Source organism: Ursus arctos, unplaced genomic scaffold (assembly GCF_023065955.2).
Source record: "Ursus arctos isolate Adak ecotype North America unplaced genomic scaffold, UrsArc2.0 scaffold_11, whole genome shotgun sequence".
Taxonomy (NCBI): Eukaryota; Metazoa; Chordata; class Mammalia; order Carnivora; family Ursidae; genus Ursus; species Ursus arctos.
Window position 1 is genome coordinate 6,714,829 of NW_026622775.1, and position 15,954 is coordinate 6,730,782.

Genomic DNA, 15,954 nt, shown 5'->3' on the forward strand with positions numbered 1-15,954 from the left:
CTTGCAAAGGTTTTAGAGCTTTAACCAGTTATTTCCTAAAAGCCGTCTATAAGGCAATCTTCTAGAGATAACCCAGTATTTGAGGTTGTCATTCTAAAGTTACCTTGGATTTAATTCTCAATAATTTTGGGAGAAGTCTGCATGATATTTGTTATAGACAATAATGGTGCTCGATTAACTCAGTGATAAGGCCTGTATTTACAAACTTGGAAAATTAATATAAATTTAGTTTCCTTTCCCTGCATGTCAAATTTCCTGGCTGGAGGAAGACTTTGGACCAACCAAGGACTGCTCTGAGACTGCACAAGGCACTACAATTACCTAGTGGCAGCTACCTTGAATTTCTGACATGTGGTCCCTAGAATTTTAAATGATTTGCTGGCTGATATCTTCCTCATTAGCCTGATTTTCATGACACCAGGGTACAGCATATACCAAATCCGACAGCCATTATATTTTTTCACTTGATGGCATTCGGAAATATACTAGTTTTACCTAATGAAGTTACCAAATTAAAACTTTCATTTAAGTTATTAATGCAGGGTATGAAGTTTATTATCATTTTAAGTAAATGTCCTTGCTTTTTAAGAAAATAGAGTTATTCATTGAAACAACCACATATTAAATATTATATGCTTATTTTTTGTATGATTATATATTTATTTTGCCTACAGGTTCTTAAAACTCAGAAAAGTTCAAATGATTATATATTTTTTCATTTGTAGGATATTTATGACTTAAAGACAGTACTTAAGGATTGTGTTAATGCTGCTTTCACCCCAGTGACCCTAGCCTTCTAGTAAATTCTGTCTGGATATTAGTTTTCATAAGTCAGGAAACATTTTCCAAATGTCACGAAGCATTACCCAAAGGAAGCTCAGAGCCATAGTATTCATGCTTTATCATCATCATTCTGGCTGAAAGAAAAGCTCTTCTCGGTGATAGCACCCAACTGAGAAATTATACAAAAACATTTTTGGTACACTATTGGTCTTTCTTTGGGTCATCTGCTTCCTTGGACTGAAATTGTTTCCCAGTTTTTATTAAAATTATCATGAAAGAACAGCCAAAAACATAAAAAATGTCTGAGTGAATCTTATTTAGTGTCATCAAAGAAAAATTATCTGCCCTAGAGCAATATAGTGAAATTTAACAGCTAAATTGAATATCTGGAAGTAAGCAGAGGCATTAGAAATTGCTAAGGATTCCAGAAGTGCATTACTTTCAATAAACTTAAAAAGCAGCAGAGAAAGGAAAAAGAATGGAGAAATGTCAAAATTAGAAATTGTTTTAAAGATAGAAGGAAAAAACACTGTTAAAAAAGAAGCCTACATAAAAGCATAGCAATAAAGACAAAAGTGAAATACATTATCTAAGGCTAAAATAATTGGAACAGAAATCAAAATGTGTAATTATAAAGTTGTTGCTTCATATACATCAAAATTTAGGTATGTTTAAAGACATCGAATGAGTAAATATGCAGGGAAAATCAGCTATTATACAATTTCTATAATTTGACGAGAGCAGGTTCTTATAAACATTAATCTTATAGATTCTTATATCTTAATCATTGACAAGTGGGACAGATTTACATTGTTCAGGAATTCAATAGACATGAATTTAGTGCCTGCCAAAAAAATACTCAATAATGCTATTGGTTTTTTCTTTAATAATTTGAAATCATTAGATTCATTAAACAATAAAACTCAAAATAAGATTATTTAAATTATTGAGGATTAAAACTCAAAATGAGATTAGTTAAAATAATCAGATCACACACAGTTTAATAAATGTTCTTCAAGGAAATCAACCATATGATTAATCAGAGAATGCACAACTTAGAAAGAAATGCCTTCTGTTTTGACATGACACTTTATATGGAAAACCCAAAAGACTCCACCCCCAAATTACTAGAACTCATACAACAATTCAGTAATGTGGCAGGACACAAAATCAATGCTCAGAAATCAGCTGCATTTCTATACACGAACAATGAGACTGAAGAAAGAGAAATTAGGGAATCGATTCCATTTACCATAGCACCAAAAATCACAAGATACCTCCAAATAAATTTAACCAGAGAGGTAAATGATCTGTACTCTAGAAACTACAGAATACTGGTGAAAGACATTAAAGAAGACACAGAAAGATGGAAAAACATTCCATGCTCATGGATCGGAAGAATAAACTTAGTTAAAATGTCTATGCTACCCAGAGTAATCTACACTTTCAACGCCATCTTGATCAAAATACCAATGACATTTTTCAAAGAACTGGAACAAACAATCCTAAAATTTGTGTGGAACCAGAAAAGACCCTGAATCACCAGGGAAATGTTGAAAAAGAAAAACAAAGCTGGGGGCTTCGTGTTGCCTGATTTCAAGCTATACTACAAAGCTGTGTTCACCAAGGCAGCATGGTACTGACACAGAAACAGACACATAAACCAGTGGAACAGAATACAGCCTCCAGAAATGGACCCTCGACTCTATGGTCAACTAATCTTTGACAAAGCAGGAAAAAAACATCCAGTGGAAAAAAGACAGTCTCTTCAATAAATGGTGTTGGGAAAATTGGACAGCTACATGCAAAAGAATGAAACTTGACCGCTCTCTCACACCATACACAAAGATAAACTCCAAATGGATGAAAGACCTCGATGTGAGACAGGAATCCATCAGAATCATAGAGGAGAACATAGGCTGTAACCTCTTTGACATCAGCCACAGCAACTTCTTTCATGACACGTCTCCAAAGGCAAGAGAAACAAAAGAAAAAATGAACTTGTGGGACTTCATCAAGATAAAAAGCTTCTGCACAGCAAAGGAAACAGTCAACAAAATAAAAAGGCAACCCACAGAATCAGAGAAGATATTTGCAAATGACACTACAGATAAAAGGCTGGTATCCAAGATCTATAAAGAACTTCTCAAACTCAATACACGAGAAACAAGTAATCAAATCATAAAATGGGCAGCAGATATGAACAGACACTTTTCCAATGAAGACATACAAATGGCTAACAGACACATGAAAAAAGGTTCAAAATCATTAGCCATCAGGGAAATTCAAATCAAAACCACCTTGAGATACCACCTTATGCCAGTTAGAATGGCAAAAATTGACAAGGCAGGAAACAACGATTGTTGGAGAGGATGTGGAGAAAGGGGAACCCTCTTACACTGCTGGTGGGAATGCAAGTTGGTACAGCCGCTTTGGAAAACATTGTGGAGGTCCCTTAAAAAGTTAAAAATAGAGCTACCCTATGACCCAGCAATTGCACTACTGGGTATTTACCCCAAAGATACAGACGTAGTGAAGAGAAGGGCCATATGCACCCCAATATTCATAGCAGCATTGTCCACAATAGCTAAATTGTGGAAGGAGATGACATGCCCTTCAACAGATGAATGGTTAGAAGATGTGGTCCATATATACAATGGAATATTACTCAGCCATCAAAAAGAATGATTACCCAACATTTGCAACAACATGGACGGGACTGGAGGAGATTATGCTAAGTGAAATAAGTCAAGCAGAGAAAGACAATTATCATATGGTTTCACTCATTTGTGGAACATAACGAATAGCAGGGAGATCAGTAGGAGAAGGAAGGGAATAATGAAGGGGGGGTAAACAGAAGGGGGAATGAACCATGAGAGACTATGGACTCTGGGAAACAAACTGAGAGTTTCAGAGGGGAGAGGGTGGGGAGATGCGACAGCCCAGTGATGGGTATTAAGGAGGGCGCGTATTGTATGGAACATTGGGTGTTATACGCAAACAATGAATCATGGAACACTACATCAAAAACTAATGATGTCCTGTATGGTTACTAACATAACATAATAAAATTTTTAAAAATAAATAAATAAATAAAATGGGCAGAGGAGAGAAAACCTTAAGTTTGGGGTTGCCTTCAAAATTGTATTGAAATGATACTCAAATATGATCTGGGAAAAGCAAAAAAAAAAAAAAAAACGCCTTCTGTTTGACAATGGCTAAAAACTGAAAACGATTATATTCAAGATATTTAAACTAAAATTATAGAGCAAATTTTTTTACAATGTGTGAATGTCATAAGTAATACTCAGCATAATATGATGATTTCTTAAAGGGCGCCTCTTAAACATAACTCTTTCTATTATGATGCATTAGCAAAAGAGCATTTCCTTTTCTGCTCTTTACTAATCTATTATTCTGCTTTTGTATCATTTCTCAAATTTGTTATTCCTGCTGTAGCTTAATCATGAACAAAATTCAGATAATGGAAATTGTTCTTGACCATGGGGTTGTAAGCTAAGTAAAATAGAGGGTAAGAAATTTATCCCTTGAGTCCTCTAGATTAGAAGTACAAATTTGATTAGCAAAACATATACCTGACAATAAGTATGTTAGGTTACTCTGAGTCAAACTAAATATTATCCTCAGGAACTGGCTGAGAGTTGGGCATTGGTTGAAGATCAAAGGATATAAATTATAAATGGAAAGATTTGAATGAGACAGATATTTTTAAATGTATATTATTATATACATACATAATATTAACTAGTTAAAGATTTCTAAGCAGTCTCACAACAGCTGTTCTCAGGACAATAGGACTCTGCAAAAATTTTTTCAAAAACTATCTTATCAAAAACTATCTTGTCAATAAATGTCAAGCCTTGGGAATAAAAAAAATACAAACAAGATTTGAAAGTTCTCAAAAAATTTTTTTAAGACGCAACAGACTAAGAAAAAATGCTATCACATAATTCATGAATTTTCACCTCTTATGCACATGAAACACTTCTAGAAATTATTGTACTTCCCCAAATACACAGCTTGAGATTTTCAGTGAGTAGCTAAAGCAAAATATATAAAGGTATTTGCTAGGTTTTAGATTAAAGGTGCAAAACATTTAACAAATTAAGCCAGTCTTTAGAACAACATAAATTCTATCTCAGATTTTCATGAACAGGTAATGCAAAATAAGTCTTTTCCCTACCACCTCCAATACCTTAATTGGTCACTTGTCTTTCATCAGCACTAAAGTTTTCGTGTTTCATTTTTGCCAATTATCAAGATAATTGGGCAGCTTTTAAGACACAAAGTGACAGGCTGGGATTATTTAAAGTATTTTAAAAATGCATTCAAAATGAACATCTACGATGATTAATCTCTTTTGTACTAACTTTCTAAATCCACAGGGCAGTGTCTCCTTAAGAAACCCACCTAAATACTTTGAAAATCAATGAAAAAGGCCCATTGCCAAAATCAGCCTTCTCCTAATGAGAAAATTCTTTGAAGACCACGTTTCATCTTTAGAATTTGTGCAAATGTGTAGATGAAAACATATGTAAAACTATCTATACTGAAGCATTTCACACTAAATACGTAATGTTTTGTTTCTAAAACAAGTGTTTTAGAAGAAGAGACAAAGGTTCTTACATTTCATATTGGGTATGTCCTTACATTTTATATTGGGTATGTTTTTCTACCTTGAATAGAGAAAAATCTTATTCAAAAGAAATCACAAAATGGAGGGGAATTAAAACAGATGTCAAAATTGATGTTGATGGGAGGACCAAGATACAGAGGAGAGAGAAAATAGTTTTGCATCCCTGAATCAATTTGCAATGAACTATATGTGGATTGTCGTATGCAGAAAGTAAAGCCAAACCTCTAGGAGAAGTACAGAAGAGCATGGAAGACATCGTAACAAGGGCAAGACATCTTAACAAAGGTCACTTAACAAGTGACCACTTGTCACTGCCCCTGAGTTGAAAACATGCATTAGGGGGGCAGACCCATTCCGCTAAGTGGCATAGAAGGAAATATATGTTGACCTATATGGAACTGTGCCCTCTTTCTAAATTATTCTGTATGCATTGTAGTGTAAATCCTGGTGAGGGTTACTAATCTCAGTGACAAACAGTTACTTGGATTCCTTACCAGAAGGGATATAGGAATAATCTTTAAGGACTATGAAGTAACAGAAAGAAATGTGAAGAACTTGAGAGTAATGAATGTTTATAATATTTTTCTAATGAAAATGTTATAACTTTGTGAAGAGAACCAGGGCTAAGTGATGTAAATGGCCAATTACTTAATGGTGTAAAGTACTGATTTGTTATTTAGGTGCTTCACAATATCAGCATGACTACTTTTTGGAAGTGGAGTGCATCTCAGAATGATTACAATATGTGTGCCTGCTGTGGGGTTTATCCATTTATTGCCTCTCAGCCCCAAATTCACTCCTTTTGACTAAATTGTGAGAATGGATTTGGGCCCTGAAAGTACTTTTTCCTTTGCCATCTGACACTGAAGGTTTGTCAGTACACAACACTGGAGAAGGAGGTGAGGTTTTGTTTGGGTTTGTTCTCTCTGCAGTCTCCTACGGCATGCTTGGTTTCTCCAGTCCTGGGGTCCTGCAGCATTCCCAGCTTCTCAATGCCTGGTTCTCACAGTGCGTGCTAACCAGCAGTACCCAGAAGGTAGTAGCTACCCCTGGAATGCCCCCTGGGGAACATCTGAGGTACCATCTCTCCCTGGACAAGGATTAAGGTTCTTTCTGTCTACTATCAAAGTGATGAATACTCTTAGATCAGTCTTTGTCTCCAGCGGTGTTGTGTGTTTGTGTGGTTGTGTGTAGGTATCCACATTCACCTCCCTGAGTTATTCTGCAGAGTTGGTGAGCATCAGAAACCAGCAGAGGGGAGCCTGGGTAGCTCAGTCAGTTAATTATCTGCCTTCAGCTCAGATCATGATCCCAGGGTCCTGGGATCAAGCCCTACATCATTGGGTTCCCTGCTTAGCAGAGTCTGCTTTTCCCACTCCTTCTGCTCCTCCCCTTGGTCTTGCTCATGCTCTTTTGCTCTCTCTCAAAAAAAATAATAATAAATAATAAAATCTTAAAAAAAATAATGGGAAGAAAGAGAAGGAAGGAAGGAAGGGAAGGAGGGACACAAAAGTAAAGTTCATGCTGCCTACTATGCTGTGAGTAATAAAGTTCTTTGTCTCTAACCCATGGATTTTGTGTCTTCTGCCAGCATCTATGAAATAGTAATAGGATGGCTTGTGAGCTTCTAAGTAAGGTAAAATCACACTCCTGGCACAGCTCTTCACATTATAATTCACTAGTCTGCTCTGTCTGATCTGCTTTGAAACCCTGAATTTTAATCAAAGTAAACCATGAGTTTTCATTCTAGATCTTATTGTTTTTACTTCAAGTGTAGTCACTCTTGAAAGACATTGAAGAAGACACAAAAAGATGGAAAAATATTCCATGCTCATGGATCGGAAGAATTAACATAGTTAAAATGTCCATGCTACCCAGAGCAATCTACACTTTCAATGCTATCCCGATCAAAATACCAATGACATTTTTCAAAGAACTGGAACAAACAGCCCTTAAATTTGTGTGGAGCCAGAAAAGGCCCCGAATCGCCAAGGAATTGTTGAAAAGGAAAAACAAAGCTGGGGGCATCACAATGCCGGATTTCGAGCTGTACTACAAAGCTGTGATCACAAAAACAGCATGGTACAGGCACAAAAACAGACACATAGACCAATGGAACAGAATAGAGAACCCAGAAATGGACCCTTGGCTCTTTGGGCAACTAATATTTGATAAAGCAGGAAAAAACATCCAGTGGAAAAAGACAGTCTCTTCAATAAATGGTGCTGGAAAATTGGACAGCTACATGCAAAAGAATGAAATTTGACCACTCTCTCACACCATACACAAAGATAAACTCTAAATGGATGAAAGACCTCGATGTGAAACAGGGATCCATCAAAATCCTAGAGGAGAGCATAGGCAACAACCTCTACGACATCACCCAAAGCAACCTTTTTCATGACACATCCCCAAAGGCAAGAGAAACAAAAGATAAAATGAACTTTAGAGGGGAGGGGGGTGGGGGATTGGGATAGGCTGGTGATGGGTGGTGGGGAGGGCACGTATTGCATGGTGCACTGGGTGTTATACGCAACTAATGAATCATCGAACTTTATATCAAAAACCAGGGACTAACATAATATAATAAAAAAACATTAAAAAAATGAACTTGTGGGACTTCATCAAGATAAAAACTTCTGCACAGCCAAGGAAACAGTCAAAAAAACTAAGAGGCAGCCCACGGAATGGGAGAATATATTTGCAAATGACACTACAGATAAAGGACTGGTATCCAAGATCTACAAAGAACTTCTCAAACTCAATACATGAGAAACAAATAAACAAATCATAAAATGGGCAGAAGATATGAACAGACACTTTTCCAATGAAGACATGCAAATGGCTAACAGACACGTGAAAAAATGTTCAAAATCATTAGCTATCAGGGAAATTCAAATCAAAACCACACTAAGATACCACCTTACGCCAGGTAGAATGGCAAAAATTGACAAGGCAAGAAACAACAATTGTTGGAGAGGATGTGGAGAAAGGGGATCCCTCCTACATTGCTGGTGGGAATGCAAGTTGGTACAGCCACTCTGGGAAACAGTGTGGAGGTCCCTCAAAAAGTTAAAAATTGAGCTACTCTATGATCCAGCCATTGCACTACTGTGTATTTACCCCAAAGATACAGACGTAGTGAAGAGAAGGGCCATATGCACCCTAATGTTCATAGCAGCATTGTCCACAATAGCTAAATCGTGGAAGGAGCTGAGATGCCCTTCAACAGATGACTAGATTAAGAAGATGTGGTCCATATATACAATGGAATATTACTCAGCTATCAAAAAGAATGATTTCTCAACATTTGCTGCAACATGGACGGCACTGGAGGAGATAATGCCAAGTGAAATAAGTCAAGCAGAGAAAGATAATTATCATATGGTTTCTCTCATCTATGGAACATAAGAACTAGGAAGATCAGTAGGAGAAGAACGGGATAAAGAAAGGGGGGTAATCAGAAGGGGGAATGAAGCGTGAGAGACTATGGACTCTGAAAAACAAACTGAGGGCTTCAGAGGGGAGGGGGGTGGGGGAATGGGATAAGCTGGTGATGGGTAGTAAGGAGGGCACGTATTGCATGGTGCACTGGGTGTTATACGCAACTAATGAATCATCGAACTTTACATCAAAAACCAGGGATGTACTGTATGGTGACTAACATAATATAATAAAAATATTATTATGAAAAAAAAACAAGTGTAGTCCAGTTTATTGTTGTTTTAATATACTTTGATTCTCTATTGAAAGTTTTCCTGTTTTTATCTATTTTTTTCTATATTTTCCCCATTTCATCTAACTTGATCTTTAGGTCATGTGAACCAACTTCTAGTATGCACTTGTTCTCTTTGATTATTGATCATGTCTTTCCTCTTTGTTTGCCTTCTTATTTTGGATCATGTTAGACATTCTAGATAAAACATAAAAAATCTAGACTTCAGATGATGTTATTTCCCACGCAAAATAGATTTTTTTTTCAGTCAGAGAAGGGGAAGATCTGATGACCATAATATACTCAGAGGTGAAACTGGGTTGTGGCTAGGTTTAGTTTCAGTAGGATTCAGTTTACTTCTGGTAATCCACTATTCTTCAGGTCTGAACCACACGTGGTTTTGATTGAGAGCCTGGCATTGGGCTGTATTCTTAGCCCTGAAAGATTCAAGAGAATTCTTTTTACCTAGAATTTTACTTTACCCCAGTGCTTCCACAGCCAGTGACTGTCTTCAAAAAAGACAATTTTATAAATTATCTGTGTTTTACTATTTGAAGTAGTGGGACCACTAATGCACCACAACCATTCTGCATTCTTCTCAGAAGTGGAAGCTTTTACCTGTACAATTTTCAAAAACTATGGGTAACTTAGCCCCACCCCCAACTATTCAATCAGAATCTCTAGGGGAAGGGTTCAAGTTCTACTAAATCTTCTAGAACATTCTACTTTGGCTCCAGGAGGGAAATTAATAACCAGAAAAAACCATCACCAACCCGTGTGAAAAGAGAAAAACAGATGAACAGGTACTTGTTTTTTGAAAGAGTGGAAAAAGGATAGTTATTTATTTATTTATTTATTTATTTATTTATTTATATTTGAATATAGTTGTCACACACTGTTTCATTAGTTTTAGGTGTACAACATAGTGATCCAACTATATGTTATGCTCGCAGCAAGTGTAGCTACTGTCTGTCACCATAAATGCTATTATAATATTGTTGACTATATTTCCTATTGGGTACCTTTATTCCCATGACTTACTCATTCCATAACTGGAAGCCTGTATTTCCCACTCCTTTTTACCTATACTGCTCCCCCCCCCCGACCCCCTCCCTCTGGCAGCCATCAGTTTGTTGAACTGGTACTCATTTAGAAAACCACCATTGGAGTATGATCTCCTCATGTATATAGAGTTAAAATCAAGTGCCTCCAATAATTAAAAAAAAATAGTTTACACAATATTTTTTGAAAAGCTATTTGTATCCCTGTGTGGGCTTCCCTGTTATTTCTCCATTCAGGTAAACCTAGCTTACATGAATGCATGTTTCTTCTCTCTGACAAGAATAGATACATACAAGATAACCAGATATAGAATGACCTCTTGTTATCTGTGTCTTTAAATGGCCCTCAGAAGGCCAATGGCTTATCATGATTAGAAATATTAATCATGTCCATTTGCTTTTTTAAACTTTCCTTTCAGCCCAGAGTTGGAGTTGCTGATCATAATATAAGTGGTTATGGAAATGAACAAAAAGTTCCTGAGTATTAGGAGTTGAGCTAGGTTTTTTTGGTTTGTGGTTTTTTTTTTTTTTTAACTCTGGTAAGAAAAGCTAGCTATACTTTCTCCATCTGATAGCATAATCTGTGGGATGGATATATATATATATATATATATTTTTTTTTTTAGGGAGCAGATGTGGTATTTTGCTTCTTCTTATGGGTTATGTCCCCAAGCAATTGCCATTCTTCCCCCAATTCTCCTAACACTGATTTACAAAGACATTAAAAATATTAATTTTTAAGGCTGCCATTTGCTCCACATTGCCCTTGGCATGGAAGGCAATAGGGACAATACATAAAAAAGCACCTAAGTGCATGTTCAAGTTGGAAACACTTAATCCAGACCCATTAAGGAAAATTGAAGTGATTTAATGGAGCACAGATCAACACCTAAAGAACACACAACATGAGTGAAAGATTGAGGATTATATCATAAAAAATGGGAGAGGTAAACTAACAGTTTTCAGAAAAGAATCCTAGGGCAAACTTAAGAAGTCATCAAAGGGAGGCACTGCTAATGGCTTTAAGGCTTTGGGTAAATTAATGAGACTGACCTAGGTTAGCCCATAAATTAGCTAAGTCAACTATCAGTGTTATTTATGGGAGCAACACATTGCCAGAAAAGAAAATTTAGGTATTGATGTATAGGCTCATTTCTGTGTATTCCGAACGAATTGAGTTTTAAATATCTTCCAGATATATTTCACATTTATAAACTGTTATGCATTTTGTAACCATCCATTCTCTCTGAAAGCTTTTTATTTTTTAGCACAATATTCTATTTCAAGAATCCCCTATATAATGCACATTTATTTTTCGTTTAAGCTGTATACACATTATGGCATGATCTAGATAGATGAATTATAGTAAATGTTTCCAAAGTGTTATTCATACTATTTCTAATTAATTTCTGGATCTCTTTCTTATAAGATAATTCCAAACTAGTTCCAATTCATTATAGAGCAAAGCATAACAAAAAATATATATCTAAATAAATATATAAATAAAAATAAATTTTATATTTTTCACTTTAGAGTGATATTTCAGACATCATTTATCACGTAGTCTTCTTTAGTATCAGTGGTCATTTGTTTTGGATACAAATTAGGTTTTGGATAATTTGAGAAAACTAAGCAGTAGTATATCTTCTCTACAGTTCCAAGCATTCATTACTCCAGAAATTCAAAACATCAGTAAAGGCAACAAATTTGTTCAAATAATGTAAACTAATATTCCCAATGGAAGAATTAATTTAGGAAATATTTTCTGAACCTACTGATAGTAATAAGGCACCAAAATATAATGTGCTGCCTCTGTTGATCTCCTTATATTGTGAAAATTCATTCAAGTTTTTATCATTTGTCCCCACTCAGATTTATGGAAACATATTTTTTTATTTAGATTACTGATACAATTAATAAGCAATAGCTTAATGATACTTCCTTATATTTGAAACACCAAATTCCTTTAGTTTTTATATTATACAGTAGTTAATTGATTGATTTAAAAAGAAAACTTTGAAAACTAGGTATAGAAACAGGCATATTGTGAACACACTTCCTATCATCGACCTTCTAAAGATAATAAATGTTCATATATCTGTTTTATTATAATTAGACTAACCAAATTAATTCGAGTTGATCAATGGAAGTCTGAAATATTTAAATGGGGTAAAAATCAAATTCCTGATTATACTTGTAAAAGATATGTTGCCTTAAAATACTGTAGGACTCAGGCATATAGAAATTTAATTGAAAGTTGCCAGCATGATAGCTATGCTTCTCCAATTATGACACAAGTATTATCAGATTGAACACTAACATGAAATTAAGTGTGGAGAATCTTGGTGAAAATATTCATCGCAAATAAATATTAGGTGGGCTAAAATATAGTGTAAATTTTTTCATCTACAATAATCTAAAACAGCACTTCTTTGGTTGTATATTATACAACAGAAGGTCATCCAAAGCAAAGGAATGAGAAGCTAATGGAATAAAGGAACACGAATCCTTTCAGAAATACTCTGATGTAAAGCATCTATGTATGAAACTAACCTTTGAGTATCAATCATCTTCAGTGTGTGGCTTCAGGTTTCAGATTCCATTAATTTGAATGAGCATCAGTCGGCTGAACAGAGAAAGCATTTACAATGGAGGAAGGTGCTTTTTCAAAATCAGGATATAAACCCTCTTTTGACAATCTGAAGTGTAATTTTCTCAGAGATAATCCATTTCAAACCAACAGTGACTACTCATTTTAATTAGTTGCAGGCAGTTTGTAAATTAAATTCCCCTTTCTAAAGTCAAAATTCTAGAAAGAGAATGCTTTCATTTTGTTAATTGCTAAATGAGTTTTCAAGATAGGGGAAAATGAAGGAAGGGGTTCCTAATCAGCAGGCAGTTCTTAAATGGCATACATCTGTGTCTATCGAGCGGTCTCTTAGTAGGGCTAGAACATTAGCATGTTGAATGTACGTGTTTGGGGTTGTCTTTCAAATCAACCATATTAGTGGATTCACTTCAAGTTAAAGCCAATCTTCCCCTGCCCCCGTCAGTCATGTGCCTTCATGGTTCTGACTTGAATTGGACATACGTGAAATTATTTGAATTCAAAGTATGATCTAATACCCTAATACACGATTTGATGCTATGAAGTACAGCATGCTAATCCCTTTTGCGATATTCACTCCCTTAGTGCCCCGAGGCAAAAATCTTTGTCTAGGTTTCAAAGACATACGAAAGGGTGTGTAAATGTACAAATCACACGCACCCTTGCAAGCCCCTCTATCTCAAAGGAAAAGACTTGCTTGAGATTCACTTCACGTTTGAAAGAAAACTTAGAACTGGTTTCTCTACGCAAGTAAAATTCTTGAAGGCTTCTTCCTACCTGAGAGTCTGCGATTCTTAGAAGTGGCTTCGGGCGGTTCAAGAAAGGATTTTCAAGGAGAGACTGACCCCTGGAGGCAGAAGAAGCTCCCTTTTGGCCAGATCCTGCTTTTGTAATTCTCAGAAATATTAAGCAAAGGACTGACAAGAAGCATCTGTGGCAAATTCCAATAGGTATCTCGTCAGCTTCTCCAGTTTCTCTCTCCACACTCGCGCGGTGATTTGTAGAAGAGCTAATAGAATCACAAGTAGTGGAATACGAAGATTTTTTTTAAATCATGTACCACTGGAACAGAAACTCCATGAGGGTAGAGCTTTGTTTGATTTGTATTTATATACTCATCTCTTAACAAATGCCTGATACATACTCAGCACTAAATAAAAGTTTGTAGAAAGATTAGTTGAATGAATTAGTAAATCTAGTATAATTGCTTTATTTTACAAAGATTAAATGGCACAGGTTTCCATACTTGCCAGAAGACATGAACGTTGGTTGAACATCGTCAGAAACAATGTGGGAAGATAAAGGAGTTTAAATCATTCAGTCCGAGATGAGAGTCAGAAGGAGCCCTGTGCAACAGATAGTCGCTAGAGTTTTTTATCCCCGCCCTGATCACCTACCCCTATGTGTCCATCTTTGGAATGACTTCGATAGTTTGTTTCTGAAAAAAATCCATAATCTTCACTGGTTTCCTATGAACAAAGAAATGAAAAGGGGACGGGGAGAGCTACTTGTTTTGTGTGACTCAAGCTTTAGGCCAAAATACAAAGTCATAATGAGAAAACTAGTTTCTCCAAGATTCTTCCCCCCTCCTACCAGATAATGCAAATTAATCTAATTTAAGACATTGAGCATTGCTAACTAACATTAGTACTGGTGAGGTAACGTGGAAACATTTGATCAGTTACTTAAATCTTTTTTTTTCAGTTACTTAAATGAATCTTGTAATGGAGACTTTGGTTGGGGGGAAGATCATAAAGCTATTGTAGTTTGATGATTAAACATTTGTCAAGGCACCAGCAAAGGCAGGAATTTTTTTTCCTAATCATTCAACATATGATATTTCCAAAAGACTGTAGAATTGGAAAAATCCAATACTTGTTGAAATTGCTTACCTACTTTATATTTTAATACCATTTTTAATTATACTGTGGTTAGGGATCTACATTTTTCTCTGCTGCTTACGGTCTCCCATGGGCTTTTGGCCATTGAGTGCCCAAATGTGTAGTACTTAGCATAAGAACAAAAAAACAAAAGGAACTGATGCAATTAGAAGATAGACTTCATAAACTCCATTATTTTATTAGGGTCAATTATGCTTTCTCTCCATTTAAACTGTGCTCCTGGGAGCTGTCTTTAAGTTGAGAAAAACACAGCTGCAAATATAAGCTAACATTCTCCTCTTTCTTGCCCCACAGATATGTATATCTTTTTATATACTTCTAAATTCTTGCTTCAAACCCTAAGTTCTTCTCAAATTTCCTCAACTCTTAGTTTCTCTGTCATACAATCTAGAATTCATCTATATTGGCAGTCACATTTATTTCTTCTCTTTTTTGAAGAACAGCTTACTTTCTGATTATAGAAGTAATTTTGGGCTCTCTGTATATAAAACAAAGACAATTACGAAGAAGAGAACAATTTTAAGTCCACTTCCAAAGATAACTACTATTGCTATTTTATTTCTTCTTGAGTTTAACAGTTGAGCCTATACTGTATATTTATTTTCATGTCTTGATTTTCTCATGTAATATAGTATTCTGATTAAAATTTTGTTTGAATGTTTTCTTGTTATATTTGTTTTTGACTTGTTTTGTTTTTCTAACTTTTTAAATCTTTTAAAAAAAATCTTTTAGTAATTCTACTAGTGATAATTTAATTTAAAAAATATTTAAAACATACATTTATCTATTTACCAAAATCAAGACTGCATTTTATTATGTGAGAAAATACTAGCCTATTGTTAACCTTCCTCCTTTTGTCAGCATCTCTCCTCACTTTCCAGGTTTGGTTACTATGAAGGGGATTAGGAACAAGATTATCATTATTAACATTTTATTTTTCTCTTACCCATTTTCTATTTTAAGTATATATTTTTAACATTTCAAAACTTGTTAAGAATAAATTTCTAGTGAATATTTTGACTTAACCCCTCTTGACTAATTTAACGTATACACTATAGCTTTTACTAAACATTTATTCCCCTTCATTTCCTAATTTTTTTTTAGTTCCTTAATGGCTGAATGTGCCTTTAAGTCTTTCTCCTGCCTTATTGCTGTAAGTTTGTGATTGAGATTGATTAATTTTGAGTTTTACCCATTCAATCTACAAAATTCAGTTGTAACTAAAGAAA